Source organism: Amblyomma maculatum, chromosome 7 (genome assembly GCF_055883805.1).
Source record: "Amblyomma maculatum isolate TAMU_Amacu chromosome 7, ASM5588380v1, whole genome shotgun sequence".
NCBI classification, from domain to species: Eukaryota; Metazoa; Arthropoda; class Arachnida; order Ixodida; family Ixodidae; genus Amblyomma; species Amblyomma maculatum.
The window spans coordinates 30,311,732-30,325,447 of record NC_139350.1 but is presented as its reverse complement, the minus strand read 5'-3'; the positions used below and the strand labels follow the sequence as shown (position 1 = coordinate 30,325,447).

The following is a 13,716-nucleotide window of genomic DNA, read 5'->3' as shown; positions in this document are numbered from 1 at the left end:
ACCAATGTCGACGACTACGCAAAGTAATTGCGCGAGATTACTGCCAATGCCAATGGAAAGGCGAACCGCAGTCGCGGTAAGAACATTGCAAGTCCGATGGCTAGCTATGCTTACGCACTCAGCGACGTGAACGCGCGACCGCGACGAGTCGAGCGCCCAGATGGGTGGGACCGTTAGAGGTTGCTGAGATTGTTTCGCGGCTGCAAAGCACAAAGGCCCGCGGTCGGGCGGAATCGGCGGACCCATGCCAACAGTACTTCCTTTGAAAGTAACTGTAGAAGCGGTCCCTGCATGCGCATAACACCGCATAGGCAAGCGATCCCGAGAGCGGTCTCTACGGTCACGCTGCAAAACCCGAATCCAGCGCAGTCGCTGCGACAACGGGAAAAATGCCGCGCAAGTGCAATCACTCAAGCAGCGGCTCTGTAGCACCCACACCCAGCAAAATCGCTGAAGGATTGTCAAACGCTGCGCATGTGAGATCACGCGCACAGCTACTCCGTGGGCATCGCTACATCACCCTCCGTCAGCGCGATCGCTAAAGGGGGAGTGCTCCGAGCGTGGAGGTCACCCACGCAGAGCAGCGCCGGCGGCGTCGGCTGCCTGTGCAGCTTGAGCTGACGACGGACAAACGCCAGAAGCGCGAGTTCGCGCGAGCGGATACAAGGGAAGGCAGTCCTTTCCGCGATGATACTGTGCGGAAGGTAGGCGCAATCGCCTAATGTCAACCGCAAGGGCATGAGCGGTCTCGTGTGAAGTCATCCGGCACGTGTCAATACACAAGCCGGCAGTGTTCCTGTACGCGAAGCCTGTGCTGAGCACATTCAGAGGGACCTAGCCCGCCGACTTGCCTTATTTATGACACCGGCACTCCGGACGCATGGCCCACGCTGTCTGCATTCAGGCGGCGGGGAGCGGCGAATGTGATGTTTAGTCTACCAGCCCAATGGCTGCACAGACATACAGTGGTGCCCGAAAAAAAAAGCTCGCATTCGAGCTCGAATTGGAGAAGAACCCGGCCCATGTAGATATGCAGGCCGGAGTGGTTCCTGTAGGCGGAGGGACGGATCCTGCTGCCCTGATTGACGACCTGCAGGGAGTCGGCACGGTCGTAGGCGATCAGCGCACTGGAGGCGTGCCGGCCGCCCGCGACCGGATGGCGGGCCAGCGGACTTCGTCCCCGTGACGGCAGCAGCAGGGATTTGTGCGGCCTGCACGCGGAGCCAGCCCGACGCGGGGGCGGCCATCCCTGCTTTGGCCGCCTGTCCTGCGGCATGGACCTGCTGAGGGATCAGCCATGCAGCTTCAAAGGGGAAAACGGCGCCCAGGTGGAGGTCGTGATTAAGGGAGGAAGGGTGTGGGAATTCAACATTTCCCTCGCCCGCACGACGCTGCGAACACCCTCTCTTTCTCTCGGGAAGCCCTCATCTTTCCCATCTTGGCCTCCTTCCCCTGGCGCTGTGGTCGTGACGCCGTAGCGCGCGGATGCTGCTGTGACACCGAGGAAGAACATTGGGCGTTCCCAATAAACAACTTGGCCCGCTGGCTATGTTTGCCTCGGTGTGACGTTCTTCACGGCCACTGCTGTGGTCAGAGCTAGAGGTGTGGCTTCGGTTCTGAGAGTGGAGCCGCAGTCCCGTAGAGAATCCCCACAAGCTGCATCATGATTGAACTCCCACCAAACAAGAGGTGTGATCGTGCTGCTGGTGGTGGTCACACTTATTCTTTGGCGGCTGGGTGAGATTGCAACGCTTCGCCAGTTACTGAAATTACACCGGGATGTTGTCAAAGGAGATGACGGTATCAGCATGCCGATGCCAGTGGGGGACAAGGTTAGACTCGACACCAGATATAGATAGCCGAGTGAAGCTGTCTCTTGGGCTGCATGCTGAATGAAGCCCAAGTCAAACTACGATAGGAAATTTGCGCTGATGATTGGGTCAACGTCAGCGATGACGAACACTCATCACGAAGTGTGACAGAGTACCAAGTTGAGGGTGAGGGAGCGAAGTCTGTATGTCACTATGGTTGAAGAGATGGCAGCTCGTTGCGATTGCCCCGCCAGCTAGGCACGATGGCTTTTTTTGAAGGATCACGCTGACCTCTGCACCATCGTTGACAAGGAACGGATTACGACAGGTCTTGTCAATTACCACAAAAGGTGGCCGCATTGGGGAGCCACCAGTTCTTGAGGGGTTTTTCCCAACCACGAGACGTGCACTCCATGGCAGGATGTAGGAATTACCAGTCATACCAGCAGTATTATGTTATGGCTCTTTGTGCGCGATGGAAAGTGGTGACTGGAATATGGTAAATGGTCTTTTGGGACAGGCTCTTGAGTGTGTCAACTGAGCTCATCAATACATGCCTTGAGGCAGGAAATTGCCGAGTCTGCCAGTGGTGAGACAGCTGTGCCTAGCTGGAAGGCTACCTCATGAACCTGGTTGGTCAGCTCCATGGTTGCGTCACTGGCCGCTGGGAAGGCAAGATGCAGATGCTTGGGCATCAGCAAGAGCTGAAGGAGAGCTCTCGAAGCAGCGGAACATGGGTGGTGAGTCCTCACCGAGGAGCTGCCAAATCCGGTGAACCAGTTGTGAAAGGGGACCGTCGCCAAGGTCCACCAGTAAGGAGCTGCTGTAGGTGAGAGCGTTCTTACTTCATAGTTCTCTCGGGTACTTTGGTCTTGAGAGTTCTCTTGAATATTTAGGTCTTGAGGTGCTGATGAGGGCACCTCCAACGAGTTCATAAGAATATCTTACTGGTCACTGATCATGTCAGGAGAGAGCGCGGATACGACATGATTGTACTAAATCATCTTGTGAGTTGATGCGGTCAGTAGAGATGTGCACGGGCGGAAATTCTGAGCCCGAACTAGCTTGGAATTTGTGTTACAGACCCGAGTCTGGCATGGCAACGTGTTCAGACTTAAAGGGCCTACGAAGAGCTATTTACAAAAATCAGAAAACGCACTCTAGATATAGGTATCTTATCAGTCCTCTTTGCAACACGCAAATTTTTACGCTAGTCTCAGTAACACCGAAAATATTGGCGATTGAAAATGACGCTCGTCCTCTGCACGCTTAACCCGGCGCGCAAGAAAAACACTGAGAGAGAAAGTGAGCGGCTTCGAATATATCCCGGCGAAATCCGTGATTGCCGCTGGTAGTGCTACGCACTAAAAATGAAAACAAGCTGAGACGGCACCTCAACGTTCCATTCCGCCCGGGTCACCTGGGAGCATCCAGTGAGCGGGCACAACCAGCAAGCCCCGATGACATCATTTGGGTCCCTACTGAAAAAACTGTATGTGAGCTGTACAAGAAAGTGTGAGAGTGAATGAGAATGTATAAGAATATGTGAGTTCTTGGGAGATTAAACGTGGATTTATGAGAGCACGTAGAGCCACTGTGCAGGAACGCATGAGATTGTACAAGTTCTTGTGAGTTTGAATGAGCCCATGAGCGAGCTCACAGAAGCACGCACAGCCACTGTGCAAGATTGAATGAGAATGAGCTGGTCACGTATTTGTGCGAGCTTGTAGAAGCACATGGAGCCAGTGCGTGAACAGATGCTCTAAGAGAGCATGCAAACTATGTGTCCATGTACATGCTTGCATGCTAAAAAATTAGTCGTTGAGACTGTGTAGGTCCTTCCAATATGAAAGAGGTCAAAGTTAGAGCTTTCATATAATGATTACTTCATGATTATTTGCGACAGGTACACTTTTTCATATTGCACAATTTTGGTCTTGGCTCGCAGCACATTTTCAACATTAGTAGAAAAGTGCTTGCTTCCTTTCATTATGCAGAAATCTTTATATGACAACATGCACGCTGAGCAACAACTACACGACATATCAAGCTCACTGTAAAACAATGTCAAAAGCGAGATACTTCAACTAGATCTAATAGCATCATTTGCTTCTCTTTCAACCATTCGTTTCTGAAAGTTGGACGGAGCCATAGATGCATGACAAAGGCTGTGTGCACAACATTGATGTGTTGCCTGCCAAGTAGGTGACGGTCAAACTGGCGACCAAAATCTCCCTTACATTGTATTTTGCATATGAATGGAGGCAACTTAGTATAACTGCACACTATTACCACCATTAGGCATCATAGGTTTGTATGAAGAACTGGCTTGGAGTTTCATCTGTAGAAGGAAAAGTAAATGTGATAGCAGAAATGTGAAAGCCAACTCCAGTACTAAACTTCACGAGCTCATATTCACTTGTAAAGACCACAGAAAGACAATTCTCAAACGACTGAACAGCACTAACAGATGGGATGGGAGAGAAGATGACAACAATTCTGCTTCTTTATCTCCCTTACTATCTTGGAGCACTGTTCACTCAATCGACTCATTATAACCAACCAGCCTGACTCTCTTTTTCAGCACAAGGATAGGCTGAGCAAAACAGCTCCTACAGCCTTTTGAGTTTTGACTTGCACATCTACACCTATGTACACCATTTTTAAGTTTCCTGAGACTATAGCAAAAATTTGCTGAACTGCACTACTCTGAATTGAAGCTTTTTGCTGCGTAATGACACTTGCAAATGTTGTCCGTCTCAATGTCAAATAAAAAGAAAAAAAAAGGATTGAATCAGTGATCTTAGACTAATGAAGAGATACACAAATCCTAGTACTTCATGAGAGGTGATACCAACAGTATGTGTTGCATCTTGAAGCTATGCACACTATACACATATATGCTGAATCATCATATTGCAAGGAAATGTATTTTAGATGGCATATTTTTCAGTGTAACTGTAGGCTGCGTCACGCGAGATGCATTGAGGAAAGCTGCACGTGCAACTCCACGAATATATGTTGTGCAGTTTCCACCAGCAGTGCATAATCATTATGCTGCATGGAAAGAGCAGCTTGATTGCTTTAGCTTCTTTACTGTATGCTGTAGGCCGCAGAGATAAGTTGAAATTTTTGTATGGTCAGTTTCTTAATTGAAGTAAAGAGCGTGCAAACACCCCACACTGCCTTCACTTGAAGCTTGACCGGTAAGCTATTTTTGCATATCGCATATCTTTCCTGATTGAGAGTTCAGGCTTTCACCCCACTGTCCTTGCTTTTGCTATAAGCTACAGGCAATAAAAAATTTCGTCACATGCATTTAAGAGTTAAACACTGAAGTAGTGAGGCACATATCACACAAGAAATGATCGCTATCAGGTGACCTGTTGGAGCTGACAGCCATAGATGTGGCGCCCATAAAGGAACAGCGGGCGAGCCGAATTGGGCTCGCCCACTGTTTTTTATGAGCGAGCACAATTCAGCATCTTCTGTTTCCAAACAAATCACTTGATCTGTAAAACGCCGTATAGTCTTTCAATATTAACAAACAAACAATTTCCTCTGTAACTGTTTATGAACAGGAGTTTTCGCAAGGAACTTGGCAATGAATTTGGGCCAAAGCTCCGATTCGCCGAACCACAGACCGCGGTCAACCTAACGTCCATGACAAGCAAAGCACGCAGTTAGTTTGTCCAGCATCGCGAGAAAAGAAGCGAAACTCACGGTGGTCTTTCGCTAGCACTGCTAATTTTTGAATGTACAAACAACAGGCGCGTATACACGACAAACATGCAGCGTTAGCGCGTAGACGCCCGACATCGTGCTTGCCACTGTTCGGCAAGCAGCAAAGTCGTTAGGTCAGCGACTTCCGAAACCGAAACAAGTCGAAACCAGACGAGGCAGCCGAAGCGGATCGAAGTGCTAGCCGTAGCCATTATGAGTTGGTGGCGTCGCGCCTTTTTCTCTTGTGTGCTGTTGGGGCGCCTTGCTGCTGGCGGCTTCATTATTTCGAGATATACGAGGCACAGAGCTCAACAAAATAGCTCGTGCGATGTGCAGAAGCGTGGTAAGGTTGTGTGCATACCTGTGCAAAAAGTGTGCTCGCGTGCCCGACAGGTAGTGCGTTTCCTTTGCGCGCTCTCACTGCAAACACTACGCTGACTACGGGACTATTGGAGGGCGGCCACCACCCGGCATACATTTGACATCTCGGAGGTAAGTTAATTTCCATCTTCCCTGTACATTCTCCTAAAAACTTTGCGTAGAACTGATGATGCATGCCAACACAGCGCTAGTTCGTAAACATCAAGACGCGCATGTCATTATAACATACGGTAGTTTGCTTTTGACGAGGGAAGGGTGAATGCGTTTGCAGTGTCTAGGAAAAGAGACAGTTAGTGCCAGGGGCTGCGCGCTCAGAATAGAATATGCCGTACAAATCATCACTCGTAAAACCATTGCGGGGTGCACGATGCTGGCGCCTACTGCAATTCAGCCTTCGGCAAGAATTTAGAATGGGCCAGTTCCAAGTGCCTCGACCCGGGCCTTATGTTGCGCTGCAGTTGAAGATCCGGCGCTTGTGCAGTTGCAACTACACGCATTGAATAAGCGGTAAAACCTACCTGCGTTACAGCAGGGCTAGATCGTTATTCTTATGTTCCATAAATATTGCGGATTACGAGATATGGAGCCGGCGAACATGCGACGGCAGTATGATTCAGCAGCAACCGTACTTAAACTCCATTGTCGAGCCTTGGGTGATAGAAGGGAAAAAAAAAGTTTTGAGCTATTTTGAATTTTTTCGCCTGTATTGGGCTTGATATTTTCTTTTTCATACTTTGGTCGTGACTGAAGTAAATGACAGACACCAAACTCAGACCTTCAGTCCAAAAATGTCAGTAAGGTGTAAAGGTAATTATGCATTCAACAGTACCAATAGTATTGATTTTCTTGTTTAATTATTTACAAATGAAGCGAAAAAAAATCTGATTTAGTGCTGAGATGCCCCATTGGCATCTTCTCTAATATGAAATGTGAATCAAAATGTGCAGTTTTTCCGTACTCAGTATACCACTGATTCATCACAGATGTAAGAATATGAAATTCATGCAAGTTTCAAAATGAAGAGTGCATGCAGAATTCCAAGCAAAACAAGCCTTTGCTTGAAGTATCATTCAGTTGTGGTGTTTTTGTTTAAATTTATGCATGTTTTGTAGAAGCAACGGTAGATGTTGATATGGAATTAGTGTTGTGTCTGGATCTAGATTATGAATGGCTACCCCATTTATGAATTGCTTGGTTGTCACATGCACTTCCAGACATTGTTTGAACAGTCAAATCACATTCTGCATTTGGCTTTTTTTTATTTTTTTGCATGGAACTGTTTCCACTTTAGAGTGTGTAGCCTTTCACAATTCATAATTGATCGGGTGAGCATGTTTTGGCATGATAAAAGGTTTGGAAGTTCGAGAGCATTGGCCCTTCATGATGCCTAAGGGGCAGACTGCTTACTGCACTGGTACCACTGTCTTCCTAGATTCCTAGATATCACTCATATTTCTATACAGAATACATGTTTTCAGAAATCCATATTTCTTGTCAGACTCTGCACATTCTTCAGTTGATATAATGGGAGCTAGGGACAAACTTTTGCCTTTCTTGGTGCACTGCTCCTATTTCGTTTAAAAGAGCCGCCACATTTTCTGTAACCCGAGTTGGGGTGCAAACACTGCATGTTCATAGGGTGGTCAGGGAGCAAACTTGGTGGCACTGTGAAGGCCATGAACAATATGCTGATGATAGGCTGCCTTTAGACTGACTGGCTTGCATTTCTCGGTGTGTTTTGTATGTGCGAGGGTTGCATAAGCTGCCACATATATTGCTTTGATTTGATGTTGAGGTGACTGGCATGATTAAAAAGTCAATGTGATGATCGAAGTCTTCAGAACATTCAGAACATGCTGGGATTGTACTCCTGGCTTAAGTTGCAGACATTGTTTGCTGGTTATACCTTTGAGAGGAAATCTAGTAGATAAAGCTATGGGCAGAGTGCTTGCTTGGTATTCCAACCTAACCACCCAAACGTTACTGTTTACTGGAAAGAGATTGTTCAAGCTTCCAGCCTTCCACTCGTTTACTCGTACATTGCAGTGAAGTGCATTTACGCCTTGGCACATGGCAGGCTCAGGGGCTCGTTCATCGCCACTGTACTAGGTTAGACCTCCAGTTGACTCGAAATGCCTTTTGCCATTGCCATGAAATAGTGTTTAAAAGGAGGTTCGATGACAGAAATACTGTTTGCTCTCTTAGTAGGTAAAGAAGAGTTAGCATAACATTTCTTTCGAGTTACATTACCTGGCATCTCTAGATGCGCGTTGTGCCTGCTATGGGCACTGAATTCTTAGTGTGAGATCAGAGGTTCCTGCAGAATTGCAGACTTTTATAATGCTACTTAAATTATGAGCAGATCGAGGTGATAGATGACAAGGCTTTACTAATGGTCATTTCCAATCACAGGGTTTAGTGACCTACAGAACATTATTTTCTGCTCTTTTTGGAGTAACTGTATTCCAAATGCAGATCCGGAACACAGGTCCCATCTTCCCAATGCAGATGGGGAGCGATTGCTGAGCCAAGATCGGTCCCTGGAGCAGTGGATTGCTCTTCCGAAATCAACAGAACCGGCTAGAAGTTTGCTTGAGTATTTGTTCAGCTGCACCTTCTATTTCCAGTAGCATGCTCTGCTGTGCTGACCGTGCCCTCAGTGCTCCATAATAGATGATCATTACTTGCCACTGCTATGAATGCAAATTGCTGTCATGAACTAGTGCTTACTCTTGAGGACAGCAAGTCTAAGAGTAGCAGTATTATGCAATAATCTTTTTTAAAGACCTCAGCTCGGAGTGTGACTAGAAGATTTTGTGCGGAAATCATCTTTATGTGCTATTCATGATCTTAAAGCCATTCCTGAACTCTGAAACAGTGAAAATGGTGAACTGCGACTTCCTTTTATTTGAGAATAGTGCCAAAGAAATTTTACCCTGCTTGCCCGCACTCGGCTATACGAAAGAATGGCATAAACTGTTGATGTCAATGCCATCCCAAGAAGCAGCGGGAGAAATGCAGACCTATTACAGGTTTAAAAACAGCTGGCACGTGTAGACGAAGCACGGGCTAGCACACAGAATAACAGGCAATTCTTCTGTCAGTTCATGGGCACCAGCTACTTGCGCTGGCATGAGTTCCAAACGCAATCGGGACACAATCTGTACTGGATGCAGGTGCTCTTTTGCGGAGCAGGCAGACCACTTCACTTCTGGGATTGTAATTCACTGTATGTGCAGAGGAAAAGCAGGTGAACGTGTCTCTGCTGGCATATGTCGCATTGCCTGCTGTCATCCTTTTTACTTTCAATATGTGCTAATGACAGGAATGCTCATAGCACAAGTAGAGTGAAGACACTGATCTGCGCCATTATGGAAATGCTGAGATGTTAGCATGGGCAAACATCTCTTTGCATCACCGCGAAGCTTGCTAAGGCTCAGTTCAATGTACGAGCAAGCTAATACAATGCGGGCATATGTCAGACAGCTCTTTAGCTATGGGCCTACGCAACTGCTGCCAGACCTTTAATGAGAACTCTTGACTAAAAAGGCAACATTTTACAAAGAGCAAAGTAAATGATAAGAATGACTTTTTTTTTTTCATTTAACAAATCTGGTGGTCACAGTGAAGAACTCATGCCACGATTGTTAATATGCCTCTACTGCCCCATTTGTAAAGCAAGCATATTGAAATTCTCGAAGGAGCATGGTTACAGTCGTGAGCAGCTCTGTTAGATGTATGTCCATAAGGGTGGCATATTGTTTCATTGTTCAAAAGAATTCTAAATAGGTGGTTTGGAACTTAAAGGAGAAAGAACAGAGAAGCTGGCTGTACAGGCAGAAATACTGCAAATGGTGGGTGGTGGACAGGTGCCAAGCTGTCGTGATCTGCACTTTGCAAGGAGCCTCGTGCTACTCATTAGCTGTAGCTTGGCCATACCCAGCTTATATAAGCTTGGCTTGTACAAAACATGCCTGCAAATGTAACCTTCTTCAAGGCTGCCTGCACCCTACTGTGGTGGTTTCAGTGTTTAGGGCATTTGACTAGTGAGCTGGGTGACGCGGGCTCGGTCCGAGCCAGGGTGGTTACATTTCGGTGGTAGCAAAACGCTAAGTCCCCATGTGCTGTACAGTGTCAGTGCACATTGAAGAAGTGCAGATAGTCAAAATTATCCAGAGCTACCTACTATTGCTGACCCTCATTGTCTAAGTTTCTTTGGCATGTTGAACCCTGTCATCAAATCAAGGTTGCCTACTGTTAGCGTTAGTAGATGACCTTCGTAATGCCACAAAGTCTGCCCCTCACCACTCTCCGAAATTTCGTTGTTTGCAACTCAACTCAGGTTACTTACAGTTTGATGACCCCTTTTTCTGAAACACTAGCAGTTGACGAACTCACTTCCATGCAGTGAACTCTGAGAAAAGTGCTGATTTGGTCATAAACATTTTTTTTTTCATGAGAATTTGGTCAGTCATATAACCATTGAAAAGTCGTCTGTTGATATGTTCATGTGACAAGCTAGGTAGCTTTATAGATGGCTTGGATATGATATCAGAAGTGCTGTGATGGAGAACTATGCTTAGTGTCTGCAGTACCTTCATGATGAATGTGGTGAATGCAGATGACATTTTGCTCCACTTTTATTTCACCAGTGGGTGCCTGGTGAGTTGTCAGTGCAAGCTATTGATAATTTCACTTTCTTCATGCTGTTTACATAGCTGTGGAATCCTCACAATAGCAGAAGTATTATATTTATGGTTCACTAACTACTGTTTTTTTTTTAATATAAAATAAGTAAATGCGCCGTCAGCAACCCTGGAGTGCAGCGTGCTACTCACCTGGACACCATAGATATTTTAATCATGCCATACCCCTTTGTTACTTTCAGTTTTCAGTTCTACAAGTCTTGATCACGGTAGCACATCACTATACTCGGGGGTAACTGTGGCTATGCAGCTGAAGTTAGGCAGAAAGGAAGAGGCAACATACCTCTTTCCCCTTGCCATGTAGAGTGGGTTACTTCAGCCCTAGTGACCTTGCATTAACTCTCCAACTTCCTCCCTTCACTTCAGCCCAGTACACTCCTAGCCCAAATAGTGAGCCAACCACTCTTCACGGCAAGGGGACAGAAACTTTTCTCCTTTTCTTTCGTACCTAGACTCGGCTGCATAGCCCCAAAGCATTGTCCCCATGTACAGCAAGATTCAATGCCACATTTCTTCTCAGTGTCAGAGCACCCTCTGCTTGCTCTGTACCACCCTTGCAGCAGCCCAGTGTTTTGTTTACCACAGAAAATCATGTCTGTGCAAGCTGTGTTGGCATGGAGAGCTGCATATCTAATCCAGCTTTCATGCTTTATGATGAGGCTCTAATTGATTGGCTTTAAGTTTCATGAAACGTGGTCATGTGTGTTGATTAGTGTCACATGAAGTAAAATTTCGCTGACTAAAATACAATCATAAGGATGTAATTTGGGTGAGTTGGTAAGGTGTCATCTTGAAAGTAGCAGCACGAAAAAACAAGGACGTGAAAAGAAGCAAGCAGATGCTAACTCGCAACTAATGTTTATTGATGCAAATAAGAAATATATAATGCCAAGCAACACTGCAAACCGCTCAATCGCCAATAAGCAGACAGCAAAACATGAATCACTAAAACTTCCGAATGGTTCAATTTGAGTAGATATAGGTAGAGGTCAACTTGGCTGTGCATTGTAAGAATGCACTGGTTGCTTTCAGTTTCTTTCTGCTGTGCACATTCTGGCTGTCATCCATTGCAAATCAGCTGGGAAATCATTGAAGCTAGACATTTTTACAACTAAGCAATCAATGTGTTAGTGAGCCATCCATCATGTTACCATGCAGTGAGTTGGGTTATCTAGATAGGGAACTGTTCTTAAATTTTAAGGATTCATGTCTTGCTTTTTGCTTATCAGTGATTGAGTGGTTTGCGTTGTTGCTCGTCTTCTTTATATATTTCACGTGTGCTTCAATAAACATTAGTTGTAAGCTAGTGCCCGTATTGTCTCCTTTCATACCCTTGTTTTTTCTTGCAGCTTCTTTCAAGATAAAATACAATCTTTGCTACTTCGGTCATAAAATGAATTTTAATGAAGTTCCACATCTCTTAGAAAAGTAGTATTGCAGTTGCAGGCATGTATTAGGCCCTGCAGTACCAATTAAGGTGCTCGCTCGATGTAAAGCATAAAGAAAGGGAGGGCTTGTCTGATCTCGAACCTAGTGGGAAATGGCGGATTATGGATAGGCTGTTAAGGTAAAGTCAAGTAAATGCTTTTTTATTTGTAACTAGGGGCACTGTGATGCCTGACTTGCTCTTTTGCCAGGCTGGCGACGAGATGGAGTGAAAGGAGTTATTTTATTTCACTGTTGGTATGTCTCGGGTGATGTCAACATTGTTTCTTCTCTGGCATTGTAGGCAATCGCCCTTCAACTAATTGAATCCCAAAGTGAAATTTTGAATTAAAAATATAATAATTTAAGGTTATTTAGCAGGCAGAGGCAAATTTCATGCAGTGACCTGCACCAGCATGTCGTGCATCATTTCAAGAAAAAAAAAAAACAGTATTGCGGTGTTCCTACTCTGTGCCTTTATTTCTTGCTCACAAAGCCTCTGCATGTACGTGTTGCACCATATTACGTTTTCACTAATTTGTTTGGTCATGGTACTTTTTACCTTGCAGCAAGTTCCATGTGGCTTCGTAAGCAATGGCTCCTTCAAGCTCTATACCCTTTGCCGGAATTGTGCTGTGCTGTGGTGGGCAAGAAGCAGGACATTGATGTAAGTACTGAAGACATCTTTCAGTATGTGTAGTTTTTTATTTGCCTAACCCACTACTGCATTTGTGACCCCTCATGTTTATTTTGACATTTAGGTTTCTTCAGTGTTTTCTTTGCTTGCTGCCGTTGCTTATTGGCTATGACATTTGGCTGTTGAGTTTGAGAATGCGGAGTGGAATGGTGCCTGTGGCCTGTTGATATAGGCAAAATGCAAATTTGCCTGCCCACATTTGGTGCCACTGCATAGCTTGAAGGACATTGAGGACAAGCTGAAGCTGTCTTTTATTATAAATTACTGCATTCTATCCACTAGAGTGCTACTTACTGAAAATGCGAGCTTACTTTAAGATGGGAAAAGCCAGAAGTTTTGAAACAGATGTCATTACCAGCTGATTTCATAAGTTCTACATGATGCATCCATACTTTATTGGGCACAGGCCCCAGAGGCTGGGCTGGTAAGCCATTCCCTTCAGTATGATGATCATGGAGTGTGGTTTACACAGGCCTTTGATATCATTGAGTACCCTTGGTTTTCAGGAACTATTTCAAGGAGCTTTGGAACTCCTGAAATTATTTGCTTCTTAAAATTCTCAAAAAAATTGCATGGTTTTTCTCTAAAAGCGAGCTACATGAAAACTAAAAGTGCACTTCAGAGGGAACAATCGAAGAGAGCATGAGCCTATATAATATAAACCCAAAGTGACAGCCTGGCATGCGTCCAGACCATGGTTACAGGTGGCTCTCTTTTTCGCAGTTGCCACCTCTCTTGTCCCTATTTAATTTTTCTTTTTTTCAGCATGTTTGTCTTTGTTTTCCTAAATTTCACACATTTATGCAAAACTGGTGTGAATAAATTTTTCTCAAATTGGAACTCCTTGAAGACCTTTCTGGAGGGTTATTTTTCTGCTCTTCCTGTCTTCAACTACGCCCGTTGATGGCTGCTTTCTTATAAATCAGCTCTGACAAATTTCCTCTCTAAAAGGCCCCCCTGCACTTTTTTGGTA

At 45.5% G+C, this 13,716-nt stretch overlaps 1 protein-coding gene and 1 long non-coding RNA gene across 2 annotated transcripts in view; one reads left to right on the top strand and one right to left on the bottom strand.

Moving 5' to 3' along the window:
• Positions 1 to 13,716, bottom strand: part of LOC146182881 (uncharacterized) — a 169,959-nt gene that overhangs the window by 143,208 nt on the left and 13,035 nt on the right. The window lies entirely within an intron of this gene.
• On the top strand, positions 5,207 to 12,956 carry LOC146182882 (uncharacterized). The gene is made up of 3 exons (XR_014708678.1): positions 5,207 to 6,026; positions 8,391 to 8,511; positions 12,616 to 12,956. It is a non-coding gene; the product is annotated as an uncharacterized LOC146182882 (long non-coding RNA).